This window comes from Chiloscyllium plagiosum, chromosome 31, assembly GCF_004010195.1.
Source record: "Chiloscyllium plagiosum isolate BGI_BamShark_2017 chromosome 31, ASM401019v2, whole genome shotgun sequence".
NCBI classification, from domain to species: Eukaryota; Metazoa; Chordata; class Chondrichthyes; order Orectolobiformes; family Hemiscylliidae; genus Chiloscyllium; species Chiloscyllium plagiosum.
In genome coordinates this window covers 26150889-26172439 of record NC_057740.1, presented here as the reverse complement: position 1 = coordinate 26172439, position 21551 = coordinate 26150889, and the positions used below count along the sequence as shown (strand labels likewise).

At 40.4% G+C, this 21551-nt stretch overlaps 1 long non-coding RNA gene across 1 annotated transcript; it reads right to left on the bottom strand.

Annotated features, from left to right (window-relative positions):
- Positions 1-3335: 3335 nt before the first annotated feature.
- LOC122565344 lies at positions 3336-9051 on the bottom strand. The gene is made up of 3 exons (XR_006316138.1): positions 8758-9051; positions 4858-5182; positions 3336-4643 (listed from the first exon to the last, which is right to left on the bottom strand). It is a non-coding gene; the product is annotated as an uncharacterized LOC122565344 (long non-coding RNA).
- Between the last annotated feature and the right edge of the window lie 12500 nt (positions 9052-21551).

The window sequence follows — 21551 nt, the reverse complement described above, 5'->3', positions numbered from 1 at the left end:
AGCAAATGAAATGGAAGCATTTCTTTGTTGCAACAAGAACACTGATTTGCATCAGAGATAATGACCAACGTTAAAATAGAACAAAGTATTTCAAGCTGGCCACTTGCCAGCATGTATATTCAGAATTTCAGCAAATTAACCCTTTACACAATAGACATTCTTCACCTCTTTCAAAAATAAATACATTAGATGTGAAAGGTTAAAACAGATGTGACTGTGTTTAAGAATACATCTGATTCTGATAGCCATTTTCCCTCCTTTAGCTTCTGTAGGTTTAGAATAGACATTATAAATATAAACAGACATCTCATTGTAAACAGATCAGCAAGGGTGCATCTCCTCACTTCTCATCCAGGATTGGCTGTACTATTTTGGAGGTGTAATTTCAAATTATGTGCACAATTGCTTTTTTGCTCCCATTTTTATGATGCCCGAGTTATAAGACACTGAATGTGGAGGCGGCAGCTAAAGAGAGCAAGCAAATGCTGAAGTATTCACACATAAATGCACCCCTACTACTAGGAAGTCCATGGGTTCAGCAGCTGTAAAACCAGAAGCCATTCCGTGTTTCTTCCTCTTATAATCTTCAGGTCTTTTAACTCCAAATTTAGAATCACCTATTCATTGTCCCTGGATTCACCTCATTGGTATGCTTGATGCTCTGCACTCAAACGTGATGATGCTTTCTTAGGTATAAAGCCTCCTTCCTTGTAGAGAAACCTTTCCAAAACCTCTGAAATTCCCTTGTTAAACTTCTCCACTTCATTAACTTTCATTCCTCCTTTAAGCTGTCGCTTATGATCAATTTCTTAGCTCTTTCATTTTATGATTTTGTCTGCCAACACACCTGTGAAGTACCTTTCTACATTTTACATCATTAGAGGCACTGTGAAAATGGAGGCTGTTATTTCAATCTCTTCATTTAGTTGGTGTCTTTACCAACCTTTGTTCTTCAAAAGATCATAAAGAACCAAGTCTGAAGAGCCATAGGCAACTGGAAACATTCATTCGGTTTCTCCTTCCCCAGGGGCTGACAGACCCGCTGAGTATTTGCAACACTTTGTTTTTTTTATTTAATTTCCAGAATTCGCAGTGTTATCCTTTTGCGAAGTATGTGAGCTGCTTTGACAAAGGAGGGGTATTATTGGTGCTAATAATGCAAAGTAAGATGTCATACAAAGTAAATTTTCGAACATTGCAGTCTGCAGGTAGAGAGACAGCTTCGCTTCAAGTGAAACACTGATAGCAGTTCCTACAGCAACAGCAGCAGGGGACCACGGTCTTACTGTTCACTCAAACTGCTCAGAAAGGTCAACTTCTCCATACTTCAACATATTTACAAAACACTAATTAGTGCCTTCCAGCAGCTTGTGAAGATTTAATATTCATAGAGAATCATTATTGACAGAGACCTCTTTTTTAATCTGTACAGATCGAGCGAATGGCTGCTGTTTTCCTTTAAATTTTAATACAGTTTTTAAAAAGCAGACTGCATGTCCTGTTTTCAGTGAACAGTGTTTCTGATGCCTCACGTCTCTCCCCATTCCCAGTAGCATCTCAATCAACACCAAACCTCAGTGCAGTTGCACTGTACATTTCTCACTAGTTCAGTGCAAATTATCTCAACAGCAACAATGCGTTTTCATTCAGGTCCATTGACACTAAGTGCCCAGACACTGGGGATGTACAGGAGGTTATTATAATGGTCACGCACAAAAGCCATAGGGAAAATCTCACTTCTCCATTCACTTTCTCAATCCAGACAAAACCCACTGTGACAGAGTCATTCAACAGGTTGTTAGAAAGCACATACCTTTGCCAGTCCAAGAAAAGCTAGATGGACCTACTGTGCATAATCTATTTGATCTTCACTGGTGACACAAAGGTCAAAGCAGAAACAGAGAATGGAGTTGGATGATCAGCCATGATTGTACTGAATTGGTGGAGCAAGCTCAAAGGATCAAATGTCCTACTGCTGCTCCAATGTTCCATGTTTCCATAGACCAGAGGTCAAAGTAAGTTATGGGGATAGTTCTATTGGAGACCATGTAAGATTTATGAACTCAGACTGTCAGTTATATAATCTTGGATTGTTTCAAGTTCAGAGAGTAGAATGTGGGTGACAGGATCAAATGACTGAAGAAAAATAATATCTGATTGCCTGGAGGCAAAAGGTTAGGTGCTGTTCAAAAGGCTAGTGTTATAGGATTGAAAGACATGGACTAGAAGATAATTTTGCAGAGGTGGGGGGAGTGAGCCTAGGAAGTGATTTGTAAATGAGGGTAGTCATGAGATATTCGAGGAGAAAGTGAGGTCTGCAGACGCTGGAGATCAAAGCTGAAACTTTATTGCTGTAACAGCACAGCAGGTCAGGCAGCATCTAGGGAACAGAAGATTCGACGTTTCGTCGATTCTCCTGTTCCCTGGATGCTGCCTGACCTGCTGCGCTTTTCCAGCAACACATTTTCAGCTCTGATCTCCAGCATCTGCAGACCTCACTTTCTCCTCATAGCTCTACATGATCAGGTTTTAAACTAATAAAACCTAGATCATCTCAAGAACTGGTGAATCAGTTTTTAACTGGCATTAGCCGAGTGCATAATTTTGAGAATCAGAGAAAGTTCCTACTGCTTTTTGGATGCTATCATATCTTTAGCATCTCCCTGAATGGCAAATTATATTTCCACAGCTATCTATCATGTTCAGAGAAATACTTAGGAAGAGAATGACGCAGATCTTTTACCCAGTGTCAGTGAGGGAGTGCCCAAAGTTGACAGCGAGTTAAACTGCCTACTCACCATTTTATGTTGAAGCTTCTCTGTCTCGAGATACTGATTCCCACAGGACTGCAGCTCTGAACAGTCAGTGGAGGATATAAACATAATTGCACACCTTTGAACACTCATGAACTAGAGATGTTCCCGTTAAAATCAGTCTTCTGTTCATTATCTTAAATTGTCTTAAATGGAGCAGTCAACCCAACCCTCCCCCTACTCCCTCAACATTGCACAACTCAGGCCAAGTATAAATGGAAAGACCATGTCTTTTTATCTTTGTGCTTTTTAAATGAGAAAGAACAGCTTTAAAACCAGGGATTTGCAAGGATTGCTGCATGTGTTGCCAAGCAAGTAATCTGACGCTCATTGCAAGCATTGTTTATACAGCTCTTTGTCTAAGTGGTAACTGAAGTCTAGTTTGCAGATAAACTGGAGCCAAGGGTTATGTACAGATGAAGCTTTATTGGAAACAAGAAACTGACTGATAACTGGTCACTAGTCCAAAAACCAAAGACAAAGGTCTTTAAAATAAAAGAACAATGGATGCTAGAAATCTAGAACTCAAACAGAAAGTGCTAGAGAAACTCAGCAAGTGTTGTGTTACAGCATCTGTGGAGAGAGAAACAGAGTTAATGTGTTGAGTTGAGTGGGGCAGTTTTGATGAATCATGGGATTCATCAACTTTTCTTCTCTCTCCACAGATGCTGTCAGACCTACTAAGTTTCTCAATGTGCAAAAAAGGCCTTCTGCCTGCAAACAAGTATGTGATTGGTTGCTAGTTGATAACAGCTTGGGATGTGAATAAGATACAGACAGAAATGGTCAGACCAACACTAGTCCAGGAACACTTTTTGCTCTGCAGAAAAGGCCATTTTAAGTTTGAAGAAAACAAGTTTATATTTTCTTTGGCAGGTGGTGGAAGCTGTGACTTCGAATTAATAAGGCAGGGACCCCTAGTTAGAGTTAACCAGTCACTGTGCATCCTATAAACCAGTGAGAGCATCCTGAGGATGACGAAGAGATGATGCCCTGATCAGCACAAGAACATAAGGATTATCTCAGCAACCCCATGAATATTAACCACTGAACTGCCTTCCCAGTTTTCCATCCATCCATGTGTATGCATGTAAGGGGAGTTTAATAAGGGGATTAGAGTTTTAATTTATAGTATTATATGCCAATGGCTCATTAATGCTGACCTGTGGCTAAAGTCTTATTACTGGGAATAAATTGTTAAGTATACAAACCTGGTCTGTGCTTTTTGTCACCCTGGATATACACAGGCAACTTGGGGAATTGTGAGAATCTTTTATAATCTTTAACTTTTGTGGCATCTCCAGAAATAAGGTAAAGGGACCAAGTCTCCGTCGATATGGCCATCTTATCTTGTTATTCCAACCCATGAGGAATCCCACCCATCAACCTGCGAGAGCACTGTGATACAAGCCAAGCGATTGACAGATGTGCCAATTTCTGGAGCCTGGACAGATGTGGAAGTGTGGAGGTACCTGCTTTCAATCTTTGTGATTGCATCTGAGCTAACATTGATCACATTTTACTTAGTAATTTCCAAACAATAGTTGCATCATAAACATTTGATCTTGCCCAAGGGAAAACTTTTGCTGCTCATTTGAAAAAAAAAATTGAAATACTTGTAAAACTAACAGTGAGCTATACAAATTTGCAATTCATGGAGAATTTTGTGAACACAGCTAGTATGTTTGGGACAGTTTGTAACACACCATCTGGAATTGCACAGTTTCGATAGTCTGACTCAAAAACCAAAGCAGGAGGTCAAGCTTTCAATGGAAGATTGCATTTTCAAAAGGGTCTAAGGCATTCATGTAAGATATTTGAACTGCACACCTCCAATCTACTGACATTGTGGTCAGTCTACTGACTCTCTGGCACTGCATTTCTCCATTTCATTGAAGACCTCTCCTGGAACCACACTCCACTCCTGCAGGTCCACAATCTCTCTCCAGCTGAACAGACTGCACCCTCTGATGTGAAATCCCCACAGTCGAAACTTTATTGCTGGAACAGCACAGCAGGTCAGGCAGCATTTTGAACTGCACACCTCCAATCTACTGACATTGTGGTCAGTCTACTGACTCTCTGGCACTGCATTTCTCCATTTCATTGAAGACCTCTCCTGGAACCACACTCCACTCCTACAGGTCCACAATCTCTCTCCAGCTGAACAGACTGCACCCTCTGATGTGAAATCCCCACAGTCCTCTCCTGCCATAGCTCCACACTTGTGAAGTGTGATTTACCTGGTGAGATCACACCTAACTATCAGCAATGGTGTCTGCCCCCAGCATGTCCCATATTGGTGGATCCCAAGCAGGAATAAGCTCCTCTGCGAAATCTTCATCAAAGCTGCTGACCGTGTCATGGAGCTGGAGAAGAGAACACATTGCAATCATCAAAGTCTCTCATAGGCCTGCGGTTGTTCTACACTTACAGAAGTCTACAAAAAAGACCAAAGACAAGGTCTGAGGACAGCCTCTCTAATGTGGAAGAGTTAAGGGCCATCTCTCCCTTCACTTAGTAGGGGAGATCAGTAACATGTTGCAGCATCTCTCGGACCTGCATCTTTGAGAAGAAGTCACCTTGACTCCAACACTGAACAAAATGATCACCTTAAATCATGTGCATTTCAACATTGGGCTTCCTCCGGGTGCCCCGGTTTCCTCCCACACTCCAAAAAATTGTGCAGATTAGGTGAATTGGCCATGCTAAATTGCCCACAGTGTTAGCTGAAGGGGTAAATGTAGGGGAATGGGTCTGGGTGGGTTGCGCTTCAGCGGGTCAGTGTGGACTTGTTGGGCCAAAGGGCCTGTTTCCACACTAAGTAATCTAATCTAATTTGTGTAGTCTGATGACCAAAACACATTGACTTTATCTTGTGTCACCTCCGGCCACATCTTTATAGTGACTGTAGACATTTATCTCTCATTGCTGAAGAACAAGAGCTCTTCCTTCCCTTGCTGCAGCCACCAGTACAGCCTGAAGTTAGCTTTCTGCTCCTCCTTTTCAAATATTTCTACTTACTTTAAAACAATGTACAAAACTCTGAACCTCCTTTGTTTTGTATCTGTAAACTGGGTATTTGAGTTGTCAAAACAAAGTCATGTCATGCAGGCCTGAACCAGGACTGCATTCACGTGGAATCATCAAACCCAGGCGTAAAATGATAATCAGACATTCCTGCGGAAACCAACCAGTCTCATGATGTGCGCGCTTGTCACAACCCCTATTCACTTACCAGTCTTGCTTTAATACCCGCTGCCTTGTCAGAGGAGGAGGGGCAATTATAGAGTCAGAGATGTACAGCATGGAAACAGACCCTTCGGTCCAACCCATCCATACCAATCAGATATCCCAACCCAATCTAGTCCCACCTGCCAGCACCCGGCCCATATCCCTCCAAACCCTTCCTAGTCATATACCCATCCAAATGCCTTTTAAATGTTGCAATTGTACCAGCCTCCACCACTTCCTCTGGCAGCTCATTCCATACATGCACCGCCCTGTGTGTGAAAAAGTTGCCCCTCAGGTCTCTTTTATATCTTTCCCCTCTCACCCTAAACCTATGCCCTCTAGTCCTGGACGCCCTCACCCCAGGGAAAAGACTTTGTCTAATTACCCTATCTATGCCCCTCATAATTTTGTAAACCTCTATAAGGTCACCCCTCAGCCTCCAACGCTCCAGGGAAAACAGCCCCAGCCTGTTCAGCCTCTCCCTGTAGCTCAGACCCTCCAACCCTGGCAACATCCTTGTAAATCTTTTCTGAACCCTTTTAAGTTTCACAACATCTTTCCGATTGGAAGGAGACCAGAATTCCAACAGTGGCCTAACCAATATCCTGTACAGCCGCAACATGACCTCCCAACTCCTGTACTCAATACTCAGGCCAATAAAAGAAAGCATACCAAACGCCTTCTTCACTATCCTAAATAAGTGCGACTCCACTTTCAAAGAGCTCTGAACATTTAAATGTTAAATATTCAAGAACACATCAACCAACTGCCCACCCAGTTGCAGGGGCAAAAACAAAATTAGGGAGGTCTAAAGTTGACCTATATTGCAAGAGCCCCGGAACACACAAACAGCAGTCTTGATACAACCATATAAAACTTTGTTGAGATGACACCTGGAGTTCTGAACACAGTTTTGGTTTCCATGTCCACAGGAGAATTAACTTGCATTGGCAGTAGTCCAATGGAGATTCATTATGTTGATTCATAGAACAGTAAGGACTTCCTATGATGAGGAACTGAGCAAATTTCACCAGCACTCATTAAAAGTATTAGAGGTGATCGCATTAAAACTTACATGGTTTTTCAGGCTCTTCACTGGGTAGATATTTGGCTGGAAAGTCTAGAACACATGGGCACACTCTCAGAATAAGGGGTTAATCATTTTGGACTCTTAGTCATTTGGAGATGGGAGCACATTTCTTCTATCAAACCTCTCGGGCATATCTAATTAACTGTGAACCTCCACCCGAACAGTGGCCTATCAGAATCTTGCATGATTGAGGTTTGGTTTTGCTGCTATTCTAAGAGCTGCAGCAGCCATTTAAGATTAGAGCAGGAGTTAATCATTTAGCCCTTTAAGCCTACTCCACCATTCAATATGATCATGTGCAATTGATCACTAGGCCAGCATTTATTGCCCAAGTCTAATTGCCCACAGGACATTTAAGAGTCAACCACATTGCTGTGGGTCTGGAGTTACATCTAGGCCAGTCCAGATAAGGATGACAGTGTCCTTCCTAAAAGGACTTTAATGAACCAGATGGGTTTTTCCAACAACAAACTCTTAACTCAAAATCAACCATCTGTCATAGTAAGATTTAAACCAGGTCCCCATGACATTACCTGGGTCTGTTGATTAATAGTCTAGCGATAATACTAATAAGCCACTGCCTCCCCTAAAGAAGGAAGAGATGCAAGTTCTTTATTCGGAAAGTTAAGAATCCTTGGAATTTCCTACCAAGATCTTTTAGGATCCAAAGATTGATTTTTGATCTCTCAGGGACTCAAGGAATATGTGGAGCAGCTGAGAAAGTACAGACAATTACACCTGATCATTTTTAATGGTGGAGCAGGCTCAAAGATTAACTCCTGCTCAGATCTTAAATGGTTGCTGCAGCTCTAAGGAGTAGCAGAGAAACCAAACTTCAATCATGCAAGATTCTGATAGTAGGCCACTATTCAGGTGGAGGTTCATAAATAGTTAATTAGATATGCCCAAGAGGTTTGATAAAAGCAAAGTGCCAAAACAGTGCCACTGCTCACCCTTCCACTCCAGGGAAATCCCAGGCTTCTGCAAATGCCCACACCAGCACTTGCAGGATAACACAGCAAGACAGAGAAGATTAGATTACATTACAGCGTGGAAACAGGCCCTTCGGCCCAACAAGTCCACACCGACCCGCCGAAGCAAAACCCACCCATACCCCTACATTTACCCCTTACCTAACACTACAGACAATTTAACATGGCCAATTCACCTGACCTGCACATCTTTGGACTGTGGGAGGAAACCAGAGCACCCGGAGGAAACCCACGCAGACACGGGGAGAACGTGCAAACTCCACACAGTCAGCCGCCTGAGAACCCTCAGAATGAATCAGACCTCTATAACAAACCTAACGGTGTGTGTCCAGGATGAGTTAAGTGACCAATATCAGTAGGTGGTTTTTTTTGGTAACCCCAAAATTCAGCATTTGTTTTTTCCTTTTTCAGTAACAAAGTTAGACATCTGATGAAAATAGTTTCAGCAAACGATAAACTTTACATGAAAGCTCCAAGTAGATCTCAAAGGAACTGGTGTATTTCATATTTTCGATGTTAGGAGTTAAGCATGGCACCTCCGATTGTGCTCACCAGATGATGGCCTTGATGTCAGTTAAGACAGTTCTGTACTTATGAAGCACCATTGTACACAAATGGTGTCACTGACCTTAACAGCATATACTAAGTAAATCAGCTCCAGGAGGTCGAATATTTCCACAGTTCCCAATTGGCATAAAGTGCAACATCAGGATTCCTCTTTTTCATAAATTAGCATCACAGATCTCCAGTCCGAAGAAGTGGCGCAGGGAAATAAATAGGACAGTTATACTTTAAGGTTGCAGATGCTGACTGAGGATCAGCTAATATATAGTGCAAACTGGATTTAGAGTTTCTTGTAGGTTAATTATTTAAGCCACAATCCCTGGAGGAATTAACCAATCTTTTCTAGCAAGGGACAAATTTAAACGCACGGTCTCTAGACTCACCCAATTAATCTGCCATGGATACAAAAAGCAATTACGATAAAAATAGCTTGCCTGCTGCTGCACTGTATGATTTTCTCAGGCAAAGCCTAGACCAGTGCTTAAACCTGTTCAGGAACCACTATAATTTTGCAAGACTTTATTCTGGGCATGGAGATTCATTAGCAGGCACTGTCTTAATATTGAGGCTATAACCCTGTTTCCATCGCTACAAGCACCTTGTATGTGGCTGCAAACTTAAGGTGAAATACACAGGTTACTCCTGCTATTTTTGACATTATAATATTATTGTACATAGCACAGAATTGCTCCAAGCTCAGAAAATCCTAATGAACAGAGTCATACATCACGTGAACAGACCCTTGATCCAACTAGTCTGTGCCTGCCAGGTTTCCCAAACTAAACTAGCCCCACTTGCCACTGTTTGGCCCATATCCCTCTACACCTTTCCATATTCCTGTCCAAATGTTTTTTTTTAAATGTCATAACTGTACCTGCATCCACTTCCTCTGGCAGTTTATTCCGTATATGTGTGAAAATGCTGCCCACCGATCCATTTTAAGTCTTTCCCATCTCATTTTAAACCTAGTTTTGAACTCCCCTACCTTAGGGAATAGGCCTTTGCCATTAACTTCATCTATGCCCCCTGTGATTTTGATGACCTTTGCAACGTCATCACTCAACCTCCTAGGCTCCAGAGAGAAAAGTTATCTCGCCTCTCATTATCAACAAACTCTCCAGTCCTGGTAACATCCTTGTAAATGTTGTAAAACCTTGTAAAATGTTGAAGAAATTTTGCAAAAACAGAAAATTAGTCGCAGTAACACATTGGAAGAAAAGGTATTTGCTGTGAATGATTGATGACATTTATGTTGATTCTCAGAACCCTGCTTTAATAGTAACAATGATAAAATAGTTTGGAGTGACAAGTCAGGCACTATGATGGAGTATAGCTTCATGCGTACAACAAAACTTAGGGGCATAGAGATAATGGAAAAGAGTTAGTGCAAACAATCTGATAGCTTTGTGGTGAATAAGCGGAATCTAATATGGGCCACTGGGCATATATGGCAGCCAAGAAATGGTAAAAGGAAAATTAGGCAGCAAAACAAATCAGGTAGTTATTACAATAGACAATAGGTGCAGGAGTAGGCCATTCTGCCCTTCGAGCCTGCACCACCATTCAATATGATCATGGCTGATCATCCTTAATCAGTATCCTGTTCCTGCTTTATCTCTATAACCCTTGATTCCACTATCCTTGTGAGCTCTATCCAACTCTTTCTTAAATGAATCCAGAGACTGGGCCTCCACTGCCCTCTGGGGCAGAGCATTCCACACAGCCACCACTCTCTGGGTGAAGAAGTTTCTCGTCATCTCTGTCCTAAATGGTCTACCCCGTATTTTTAAGCTGTGTCCTTTGGTTCGGCACTCACCCATCAGCGGTAACATGTTTCCTGCCTCCAGAGTGTCCAATCCTTTTTATTACTGCCTAATTACTACTTAAATCTAAGCTTCCCACCTGTAAGGGGATAGGAGACAGCCTAGTAATTGCATGAAATTCACTGAGTCCATGGATGAGTCCCAAGTGCTCTTATACTGGTTTTGCCTTTTCATTTATTTATTTACTTATGCTTATGTACATAAATCATTTAAACTATTCCATGAAGATGATTTCATTTCCAAGGTGGGATATTGGTGGGTTACTGTGTGCAGTAATGTCTTATGTTGCCCCTTTGTAAGCAAATGGAGGCAAATTTGGGTGCAGAAAATACTCTGCCCTTGGATTTGAGTGACGCTGTTGGTGTGACTTCCTACATTTTTTCATGCAGGCTGTTAGCTTGACTTGCTTATGATTTTGGCTAACCTCATCGGCGTCAGTACTGGAGTAACTTGTAGTCTTGGTAAGGAGGTATAACTTGCGCTGATCAAGAGGGACCAAAGCAATAGTACAACTGAACCAGTGCTTCTGGTCAGCAGTAGGGTGCACTGCTTAAATTTGAATTGATGCTAGCATTACCACAAATCTGGAATCAACTGTGGATAAAAATAATGTGAGCATACAATGGAGCAATATAAATTCTGATCATAGGTCATCAATTTGAAATGTGGTTCCTTTCTCCCTTCACAGATGTTGGTAGGCCTGTGGAGTATTTCCAGCTGTTCTATTTTTCATAATAAAACGACAGAAGTAGTTTTACACACAAATCTGCATTAATCATTACATTAGACTTGGGAGCAAATATGCAGTCAGCTCTCTTAGGAAAGGAAGGGTTCATGTGGCCGTGAACAAATCAAGAAAAGGTAAATTCAAAAGCTCTGCTATTCACAGCAATCTTACAGTTCACTTGGCCATCCTGCGTAACTTTGAGCTGCAGTTACCAAGGGCAAATGCGCAGTACCAGGAGGTGCTATTAGTGCTACTCTTCAATTTAAATTGATCATGTCTCTACTAAACTAACATAAAGTGGTCAAGATTTTTACACATATATATTTAATTCATACACCTATTGGCTGACTTCCAGGTTACAAGCTTCACCTTGACAACAGACCCAGTTCTCTACTTTGGTTCTACATAAATTGCATACTGATACTAATGGAACATATGGATAACGTGAAGACTGCAGATGCTGGAGAGTTTGAGTCGAAAAGTGTGGTGCTGGAAAAGCACAGCAGGTCAGGCAGCATCCGAGGAGCGGAAGATTCAACGTTTCGGGCATAAGCCCTTCATCAGGAACATGGAGGGGGATGGGGGCTGAGATAAATATAGGGGAGTGGTGGTTGGGGGGGCGGCGGAGGAGGTAGGTGGAATGGCAATAGGTGGATGCATGTAAGTTTAAAAGTCAAACTGATGCATTTGTTATAGGAATAAAACAGAAAATGCCAGTTTTCAGCATTTTCTGCTATTATTTCAGATACTTAGCATCTGCCTTATTTAACATGGATTCAATAACAATGTCTAATTCAGTATGTGAGGTTTGCTGTTCAAATCAATTATTTTTTTTTTGCTCAAGCTGGTAGTGGTGGTAACTGAAATCTTCAGGTTGGCAGAGTGGCTTCTGAACCATTGCTCTGCTGTGTGAAGATCCCATAGCTTTTGGGGATACTTCTGGCGGGTGCAGCAATTTAAGAGTGAGTTGACTGTATGAAAAGCTAGTTGGTCCAGTGGAGTTGTGTTCAAACACTGATGTGATGTTGCTAGCCGTCTACTCATCCTCCATCTCCATTCCAATACTTAAAGAACAATGTGGTCAAACCAACTGGAAATTACAACACACATGTTGGGAACTCTAAAATATTTTGGTAACCAGTGGTCAGTTTGAGAAGTCAAAACATAAGTGGGCAGATATATGCAGTACCCAAATAGCACAATAAAATCTTATTACAGGGAACACATTATCGATCTGATTAACTTTAGATCATTGTTCCCATTAATTAACCTATATCTCAAGTTTCAATACAAATAGAACTTAGCATTTGTATTAGGGGAGTTACCCACAAATGAATCAAACGAGCCATAGTTCTGTCTGCACAAAATTGTGTCAGGACAAATCAGTTTGTAGATATAGCTGAATATTCCTGATAACCCTGAGTTCAACTTTGCTTTTAAAAAAAAGGTCAGGAGAAAAAATACATGAAGCCTCTTTCACTGGGGCTGCAGCTGTGATTTTTCAATATGTAGGTTATAATAGAACACTGGACCGTAACCAGGTCCAATTGGCCAAGTTTCTTGAAAGGTATTGTCATATGCTGGTGTACAATTGTGCAGGCATCAGGACTTAGCTGAAATTATCACTGTGTGATCACTGCTTTTGTAGTGTTCGCAGTTTAGAAAAACAAGAGCCATCATAGCCAAACAGCTCCAATGCTCATACAAAACCATGTATTCACATCACCAGCAGGGGTCATGGGATAATGATCAGAAGTGAAAATTTTGGCTTACCAGCTCATGGTGTGGAGACCAATTCCAGCACCACAGACATCTTGACTAACCACTCACAGTTCGGAGACCAACCTGAGGTATTTCACAATCCATAGCTTTCATGTGAGCAACTTTACCAACTCAACCATTGGGCACAGGACAGCTTTGAAATCCTGAACAGAACAAAAAGATAGGTGAATGCAAACATGTTCCATAATTTATCAAGCAAGTTGTTGAGCCATTTGGATCAGTGAGAGTAGCAGATGGAGTATTAGAAAGAAAGTAGAAAACCACCCAGAAATGACACTTCCGATTGCTACTCAGTATATATATTCATAAGTGTGTCTGAGCAGTGACGTCAGGTAGCCTTCACATCAGTAGTGTCAAAAGCTCACACAATAGCCAATGGTCACTTGAAAATTAACAAAAGGCTGTGCGGCCACACCTGAAAAACAGTTAGCAAAGAGTTTGGGGTGAGGGTTGGCGAAAAAAGATAAAATTGGGCAAAAACTTGCCAAGAGGAAAAGGACATAATTAATATTTCTTAATCCAATTCTGGAAAAATGCATTGCAAGAATGAACAACCAAGCACCAGGACAAATGCATCGATTGATAACCAGCAGACCCCTGGTCCTTTACCCATACCAGAGAGAACCATGTCAGCGGTCCATTTCTCATTTCAAGTTCTATAAGAAATAATATTCACAGGAGAAACATAATTCTAGCAAGCTTCCTACTATAAATATTGCGATGAACTGTTATGGGCAATACCAACCGTACTCAGTGGTCTCAATTATCTTTGTGATACGAAAAAGGTGGACATACTTTTCTTCTACTGGAATAATACATGTGCTCAGCCTGAGACAGAAAACTCTACCCACAACTATTAATGTACTATTGTTACAGAGGAGAAAAATCTAAAATTCTAACATTTTCTAAGAAATGTGAAAACATAACTAGTGGAATGTGTTGAAACTTTTAAACATGTGTTCTCACTCAGGAATATTGTCTGAAGACTCCAGGATTTAACAAGATAGAGAGTCATGGATAATGTTGGAACATTAACAAGGCTTTGCCTCATCAGTTAATTAGTCTTGTTCTTTACATGCCACACCACAAACCTCTTCAAACAGTTTTGATAATCATGAAGCATACCATTAAAGGAAGTGGATTTTGGTAACTTAAAACCTTCAAATAGGTTTCTTCTATTTCCCCTACTTCAGAGGCCCCTGAAATTCCAAGAAAGTAGAAATCTGTGGTAAAGATTTTAAATTCCATGGCAAGAAATATCTAAACCCTGTGGCAATTTGGAACAACTACTCTCAAGAACTGACAGAAAAAAAAAGCACTGTTGGCCTGTAGAATAGGGTGTACATCCAAAATAACAGCATGGCAAGAAATATCTAAACCCTGTGGGAATTTGGAACAACTACTCTCAAGAACTGACAGAAAAAAAAAAGCACTGTTGGCCTGTAGAATAGGGTGTACATCCAAAATAACAGACTCTGAGGGTTCTGTTAGTGAAAGGTGACCAGAAGTGCAAAATTATTGTAATTCCACTACTGTTAACAGTGGACTATAACTTCCAGTTCCTATTTTCTGACAGATGCTGAGGTACAGTTCAACCAAGTGAAGAACATTAAAAGAAATCAGGCATAGCTCTTGTATAAATAGGGACCGTGAGAACTCCTCAGTCAGCTGCCTTTTTCCTGATTGAGTACAAAGAGGAGGCTCTCTTGATGACAGTTGGCCATCAAGCACCACCTCACCTGCCTCAATCCCTAATAATTACAATATACACATTATTCTGATGAACACATTTTTGTAACTATCTCAAATCTACATGTACTGATCATCCAGAAGATTCAGGGATCTTTCAAAAACTAAGCTACACGTTTTTGCACGGTCAGAGACATACACTTGTTCATTTCCCTTTTACCAGAGACTGAACATGGTTACGGTAAATGGAAATGAGAGGAACGCTGTCCCTATTGTTTTCCAATACTCACATTATTCTAAAGCTTTGGTTAGCATACAAGTCCAATATTCAACAGTCAGCTTGCAAATACGGGACTATTCAAGTACTCAGGGTATTTTCCTGTACGTAGATTTGGCAGTTGTAATACAGAATTCTTTTTTAAAAAAATGTGGCAGAGAGTTTGGAGGCTGTATCAATTAGAGAATGTTGCTGTGTCTTACTGCATTTAAACACCTGCCCTTGGACTATTTGGCAGAAGGTGAGGTGTATGGCTCAATATAATAATTGCCTCGTTCAAAAATGGGAAGGTCAGAATGTGGCTCCACAGTGCACAGTCCTTCCCTCCCATCTGGAAATGTACATCAACAAAAGGCTTGGTTTGCATGTAACTGGGTGATTTAACTTTGGAGCCATTTGGGGTTCTGAAATGGAATATGGACCAATCAACCTCTTATTTAGTGATGACAGCAACACCAACTATGCCAAACTAACATAATAAAACAAAAGGTTCAATTGAGTGTTCAGCATAAAAACAATTGTAGCTCCTGTATAAAGACTAATTGTGACAAAGGCTCAGGCAGCTGTGAAGGAGATAATGTGAAGAATTATTTGATGAGAGCTGTTCATCTACTTTTGTAGGGTCCAAGGAGGCTACTGAAACAGTAACTGTGACATTGAGGCTATGCAGAGATTTGAACACCAGGGTGAGAGTTTTAAGTCTAAGATATTGATGGAACTTGAATATAGTACGATAAAGAACAGAATTTGATGGGAGTTTAGAATACACAGTCTATGATGACCATAAACTACTTTTTAAAAGGTGCAGGCAGATTAGGCTAATGGGAAATAGATGAAAAATGCAATTTAATCTGGTTAGATGTGAGGTAATACATTACAGGAAGGGCTTGATAGTCATCATATTACAGAAAGGATGAGATTGTACTAGAGGATACAGAGGAGAGTTACAAAGATGTTGCCAGGAATAAAGCATTTTAATTATTAGGAATTGGGGTTGCCCTTTTTGGAAGGGAGGAGGCAGAAAATTTAACTGAGGGAAATACAATTATGATGAGTATTGATACAGTATATTGGAACAATATTCCCTCAGCAGAGGTGCCAATGCAGTAGAAAGCAGAGGACCATTGTTTCAAATAATTAGCAGAATTAGAGAGGTTGAGAAGTGCTTTGTTTCAACCAATAAGCAGTGGGTTTCTGCTTCTCACTGCCAAAGAAAATGCAGGCAAGAACCTCACGCTGTTTAAAAAACACACAAAATTCACGTAACCAAGAGGTAAAAAATGGGATGAGACTGGAACGTACTTGCAGCCAACATTGACACTTTTGTCTGAATGGTCTCTTCTGAACTGAAAATGTTCTGTTGTTAGTACAAATCAATCCCTATAAGAACAAATTTGATCCAAATGGCAGAGAATCTTGTAAATAATTAAGTTTATTTTGTAATGCGGAAACATATAGATAGGTATTTATGCATCACCCTATAATATTTCTGAAATATCTCAAAGCATTTCAAATACAATGATTATTTTTCATAAGTGATTATTAACATTTCTAAAGGATAAACAAAAATATTTTTAGTGTTGCTAATTGATCACTTCTTGAGAAAATGTTTGTTTTAAATTTTTTACAAAGTCTGTGTGAAATTGCAATGTGACCCGTACATCCTTTTATATATTCATTGGTGACAGTAGAAAAGCACTACTCACCCCCATTGCAAGAGCAACTCACTCCAATTTTTTTCCCTGTAGCTCTGCAAATTCACATAATTTACTAAATCTTATGAAGTCCTCAATCAACATAATCTCACCAGCTCAGTTGGCTGTGACCTGGTAGCAGTCTTTAAGATTACGAAGGAGTTTGATATGGTAGACAGAGAAGATGTTTCTACTCATGGGGTGGGGATGGAGGAATCAAAACCAGGGTCAAAATTGATTATCAATTTTCCCAATGGGGATCAGGACAAATATCTTTAACCCAGGGAGTGATGTGAATGTGAATATCACTTGAGTAGTTGAAACATGGACACATTTAAGGAGAAGCTAATCACTTATAGGAGAAAGGAGTAGACAGTTATGCTTGTGGGATGGGAGGGACACCTTCTTTCCCCACTATGTATACTTGCAAAACAAAATATATGCAGCAAAACATTAATAGCTGCTCAAAGTTTGGGTGAAGATTTATAGCTCGGGTGCTCGTTGTTGTGGTTCTGTTCGCCGAGCTGGAAATTTTTGTTGCAAACGTTTCATTCCCTATCTAGGTGACATCCTGAGTGCTTGGGAGCCTCCCGTGAAGCGCTTCTGTGGTGTTTCCTCTGGCATTTATAGTGCCCTGTCCCTGCCGCTTCCGGTTGTCAGTTTCAGCTGTCCGCTACAGCGGGCCACTATAAATGCCGGAGGAAACACCACAGAAGCGCTTCACAGGAGGCTCCCAAGCACTCAGGATGTCACCTAGACAGGGTCGAAACGTTTGCAACAAAAATTTCCACCTCGGCGAACAGAACCACAAAATTCATAGCTGCTTTACAGATGGGTTAACAAACATTGAGGCCAAATTTGAAGAAAATTTGAAGCTAAATAAGGAGAAATTAAGAGTCATGACCAAAAGGTTTTCAAAAAGACACAGGCTTTCAGGTGTATCTTAAATGAGGAAAGAGAACCAGCAAAGCAGAGAGATACCAAAAGATTCAGGAGCCCAGGGCCTACACAGCTGAATATCTCACAACCGGTGGTGAAATGGCGAAAACGGAATGCTCAAGAGGCCAAGATTAGAGGAGTGTAGAGATCTTGGAATGCTATGCTCCACTTTCATGTCTCAGGGCCTGATTAAATAATAAATATCTACATTTGTATGCAAACATTAGGACCTTCCTGCATGTCCCTCTACTAAACCATTTACTTTTGAATCTCAGGGACGGTGCCAACTTTAACTTCAGTTAATCTTTCAAGCCGAACAAAAATACAAATGAGTAGGAAGCCTTGGTGATTGCCAGTAATTCTTTTCTTAAATCACAGAATCCCCACATGGAATCAGACCATTCAGCCCATCGAGTCTACAACGACCTTCTGAAGAGCAGCTCACCCAGATCCACCCACCCCCCACCCCACCCTAGCCTTGTAAACTTTTATTTCCCATGGCAAATCCAATCCAATGCATCCTGGGACACTACAGGCAATTTTGCATGGCCAATCCAACTAACCTTCACATCTTTGGACTGTGGGAGGAAACCGAAGCACCTGGAGGAAACCCCCACACCAACAGGCAGAATTTGCAAACTCCACAGTTACCCCAGGGTTGAATTGAACCTGGGTGCCTGGCACTGAGGCAGCAGTGCTAACCACTGAGCCGCTGGGAATGAAGCTTTTAATCAAAGCTGTGATGCACCCTTCAAATTAAATTTTATTAGATAACCTCTTTTTAAAGACCTGAGAAACACTCAGTTTCATCTTTCAAAAATAAAAATAAAAATCACATGAAAGATGGCCTACTCAGACGGATGCGGTTTGTCATAACCAGCACACACATTTCTGTATATTACAATGAGTTACAAATTCATTTCAAAAGAATCCTGCTGACTTGTAATTTACTTTTAATCAGTTCCTGTCAGTCGAACCCCACAGACCAATCAGACCATATGTGCAATCCACAGTCAGTCTTAACTAGAGCAACAGCAGGATTGCTACAATTAACCTCAATGCTCCAGTTTAGGGAAGGGAGGAAAATCATTAAGGAGTACCATGATATGCTTCCCTGCTGGAAGTGCATGTCTACTGCTGCTGGATGAAGGCATGATCAAGTTTAGCTTGGATGCAACCCCAAACAATCAAGAAATCAGTTGACACTCTCAGTCAGGGTTCACACTTGAACTGTACCTAATTAGTTGATTATCATAAAGTAAGGGCCCACAGGACTTGGACTTCAGGAGAGGATAAGATTGTTCAGAAGTATTAACAGACTGACTGTCTATAAACACTCGAATATCAAGATATGATTTGTCCGTAGTATATATTTTTATTATTAATAGAACATGATTTTGGCTCTCAGAGGATGGAGTTCCTGCCCAACTATAGGAGTTAAGCATTCAGTTGAAACCAGTACAGATGAGGAAGCATGGTCATAAATATGTCCTTTTATGTAAAATATTAAAGCAGGACACTCCTAACTGTTCCAGTGGAAATGAAAAACTTTGTAGTTTCTGTAATGGTCTAGGCAGGTTAAAGGATGTTAAGCATAAACCCACTGTTTAAAAAGAGGAAAACAGGGAATTACAGACAGGCTAGCCTATCAGTAGATAAAATGCTGGAATCTATTACACAGGATACAATAAAAGGCCAACTGAAAAATATCAATGGAATTAGACAAAGTCAAATAGATTCACCAAAAGGAAATCACTTTTGACAAATGTAGATTATCGTTTTAGGATTTTTAGAAAGCCTTTGAACAAAGTCTCATGTAAGAGGTTAGTATGCAAGATTAAAATATATGGGATTGGGAGTAATATATTGGATTGAGAACTGGTTAGCAGACAGGAAGCGGAGTAGAAATAAATGGGTTTTTTTCAGAATGGAAGGTGCTAATTAGTGGGGTATCAGAGATCGCTGTTTGCGCCCAACATATATATGTACACAATTTGGATGAGGGAATCAGATGTTAAATTTCCAAGCTCACTAATAACAAATGACTATGAGAATTGAGAATGATGATGGAAAATAAAGAGATTGAGGTAATGTGTACTAATTGAGTTAGCGGCCAGATACATTATCATATGCTTCAGTGTGAAGTAATCAGTTTGTGGGAAAAACAGAATAGCAGTGTATTATGGGTAAACTATGATAGATTGGAAAATGCTGATCTACAGAGAGACCAGGGTGCCCTTGTACATCAGTCACTGATACATAAAGATGCATTTGAGTACAGGAGCAAGGAAGCCTTGCTGAACTTTTCGGGAGCTTAATACAAGAAAAATGGAGTCATGTGCTAAGTTTTGATAACCTTAAGGATATATTTGCCACTTTGAGGATGAGAATTCCAAAGATTCCTAACACTTCAGATAAAAATAATTCTCATCCCTGTCTTGAATCAGTGATCCCTCATTTTTACATAGTGACCCCTAGTTTTAAACCTGAACATATAACCTTGGCTGGCACTTTATTGAAGTAATGAAAGGGTGCTGAGTTCAACTGCAATTGAAGTCGTGTTGAAATAAAACAAAAACATGCAATGCAGGAGGAGTGCCCTGTTCAATATTTATACCTAAACCATCATTAACTGATCATCGACCTCACTGCAGTTTGCAGCACCCTGCTGTGCACTTGCTATTGGGTTCTAAAGATGCTTACGGTGGATGCGAAATGCTTCAGAGACATTCTCTCTTTAATATAGCAGTTGAAATATTATATTGAAACTAGCAATGTGTTGGCAATAATGAAAAGTGTGTGTGTCTCGGTTTTGGTTGTGTTAGCGAGTTTCACTTTATGCCAAATCAAACTGCTTCTTTGCTAAAGATGAGAGTTAATACAGGCATTACTACACGAACTATATCAGAATCAATGGAAAAGTATCATCAAGCCTTGTGAACATACGAGGACAGGAAGAGAGGAATAACGCCCATGCATATATGTGCTTTAGTTTTCTACAGCCAAGTCAAACATTGATGTAAACATTCTTAAAATTGCTTATATTTAGAAATAGTTTTATTTAAAAGAAAAAAACTTCATTTGTAGGGTTGTGAATAAGCTGGTCCAAGGTAGCTGATAGGCAATTTCAAGTTGATTTTTCCCAGCTAAATGAGGTGATTCATTTGGTCTGAAAAAGTTCAATATCAGAGCTCGTACAATTACTCATCCCACACTATGTAAATATTAGGCACTATATGACAGGTGGGTATTCTGCAAAGCTGTGTCCAACCTTGTCCTTCAAGCTTTATAATCATAATGGGGGATCATGAGCCTCAGCTAATTTTCTTTTCTCATGATACAGGCAAAGGATTTGATCCCTGCCTAACTACAGGAGTGAAGTGGCTCTCACCATGTTAAGATAACCTTGAAAGAAAATCATACGGACATCAGAGTCAGTTGTTTCATTATTGATCATGATATGCCATTTCAGGTCAATCTAAAATACTGCCACATGATTCAAAGAACAAGAAGTTCTTTTAGCATTCTATTCAAATGATTTCCCAACACCAAATGGGCTGCGTCTATTCCTTATGAACTTGGTCATTCAAAATCTTTGGTTGAGCGACCCTATTGTGTACAGATTGGCTGCTGTATTTAACACAAGGGACTACACTTGAAAAGTAACTGATTAGCTGAAGAAAAATCAATTTGGCAGTTAGCAAATTGCAAGACATTCAGAACTTAAAAGGATTAATTTATGCTATTTCATTTCAGAGCTGCGATCCAAAACACTTACTGCAGTTGGGTTTTATTGTGGTTCTGTTTAGAGCTTTAAGTTGCTAGATCAACACAAGCTCTCCCTCTGTGTCATAGTTTAGAATTCACTGAAAAGCTTGAACCGAGGATATAGAGGATAAACGGAAAATGTGGGCTGTTGAAAATACT